Source organism: Pyrus communis, chromosome 10, assembly GCF_041283825.1.
Source record: "Pyrus communis isolate YQ-2024b chromosome 10, ASM4128382v1, whole genome shotgun sequence".
Taxonomy (NCBI): domain Eukaryota; kingdom Viridiplantae; phylum Streptophyta; class Magnoliopsida; order Rosales; family Rosaceae; genus Pyrus; species Pyrus communis.
The window spans coordinates 8,551,286-8,553,187 of record NC_142574.1 but is presented as its reverse complement, the minus strand read 5'-3'; the positions used below and the strand labels follow the sequence as shown (position 1 = coordinate 8,553,187).

Below are 1,902 nucleotides of genomic sequence, written 5' to 3'. Positions count from 1 at the left end.
CCCGAATGGACTGGCACCACTTTGGCAGGGGATTGGATTGCAAATGGAGTTGGTCCCCATGGCAAAAGAGGACACTGGAAGTGCTCTTAATGTTACATTGAAGAACATGGGATAAAGTTTTTGAAGGTGCCAAAACTAAATAATGTTAAGTTTTGACGCATTGACCCAAAATAGGAAAAAAAGAATGATATTCATAAGACAAATCACACATTTAGAAGGGAGGAGATCTTTATGTGACATTAAGTACTAAATTTTTTAAAAATTACATCATAACTTAGAAGGAAACAAAATATTTGTATGTACAACATTTCTTGCAATCCCATGTTGTGTTTATGATCCTTATATAATGAAGCATATAGTGTAAATAAGTAAACGCATTGCTCCTACGATGCTTTTGATTTGACTTTTGAAAATGCAAAACATTTCTACGTCTCAATCGGACTTCGTCATGCGGACGTATACGATTAATTAGACTGCAACAAAGATGCAAAATGTACATAAACTTTGTTAATATAGAGTACATTGTATGAACTTAAAACATGAGTACATAAACTAATTGATAAGGAAAACCAAAAGGCGACATAAAGACAAAAGAACAAAAATAAAAAAGAAGAAAAATTTAGCTTACATCCATTATATATAGTTGAACCATAAATCATAAGGCAAAAGGAAAATACTTTTTTTTTTTTCTCTCTGTCTCTTCGTTTTTAGAAGGCCAACGGCTGCATTGCCTTCCAGGGAAAGTAATGCATAACCACCATTCATGTCATCCTTTTCTATTTCATCTCTGGCAGGGAAAGTAACCTTTTCTATTTCTGACGCAGCAGCAGCAGTGCCTCACATCGACTCTCTCCAAAAGCCATTCCATCCTAATTATTTGAAATTCAAAGCTACAAATATTTAGGACAGAATAAATTTAGTTGTAAAAAGCATATAAATACAACAACAAAAGTGAAATCAAATCAAATGAATGAAGGCATACATATCTGAACTGTAATTACAAACTGTTACAGATTACACAACAACAACAACAAAACTTCAAAGAAAATCTAAGTTGATAACTGAACAGTTTGGGAAAGAGAGGCTAATATAACATGTATAGAAAAAGTTCAAATTAAAATTGATGACATATGGAGAAAACCCTAATATAAAATCAAAGTTTGCAAATTCGTTATCCTGCCATGAGAAGATCAATTTAAGCGACTAATAATAAAAACATAATGAAAAGAAGTGCAATAGAGAAAGAAACTATTTTAGTTCTTTGATATGGAGAAGTAACGAGAGGAACTAAAACTGCAAAAAAAAAAAAAAAAAAAAAAAAAAAAAAGTAAAAAAAAATTGAATACGTAAGATGATTGTGGTTGATGAGCAGCAGTAGCTGCAATTACCATGCGAGATGGAAAGATGAGCAATGAGTGGAGTACGTTGGGTTGTTTCGGCCCTTCTCAAGTCTCAATAGGTTTTTCTCAGATATCCCACAAATAAATTAGGGTTGAGGGAGTTAAATACTTAAGATTATCGAAGAACCCTGTTTTATTTTCCACGGAGAATGAACGTGGTGAACTTTTGTGGGAGGAACGAAGAAGGTGGTTGAAGTTTTGTAGGAGGAACAAAGAGCATGCTGTCATGGGAGAAGCGGTTCTTGGTTTTTTCTATTTAGTCCACTTGGTTTTTGGTGAAGCCTTAGGCATCAAAGTTGGCTTTTGGCATTCTATTAGTAGAGATTTGCTTTTAGGTTGAAAAAGACACATTGTCGAATATGCTAACAATAATTGTTTTTGGAGTAATACAGAATCACTGTATACTCTAAACGATCATTTACATTAAAACATATGAATTTTTTTGTATATTATACGGTTAAGTCTGTTACAATCGAAATTGAAGACTATTTTTTTTTTTTTT

General features: G+C 32.8%; 1 long non-coding RNA gene across 1 annotated transcript; it reads right to left on the bottom strand.

The window, feature by feature from the left end:
* Nucleotides 1–210: 210 nt before the first annotated feature.
* LOC148693473 (uncharacterized) lies at nt 211–1,521 on the bottom strand. Its single transcript, XR_015952633.1, has 2 exons — nt 1,389–1,521; nt 211–869 (listed from the first exon to the last, which is right to left on the bottom strand). It is a non-coding gene; the product is annotated as an uncharacterized LOC148693473 (long non-coding RNA).
* Between the last annotated feature and the right edge of the window lie 381 nt (nt 1,522–1,902).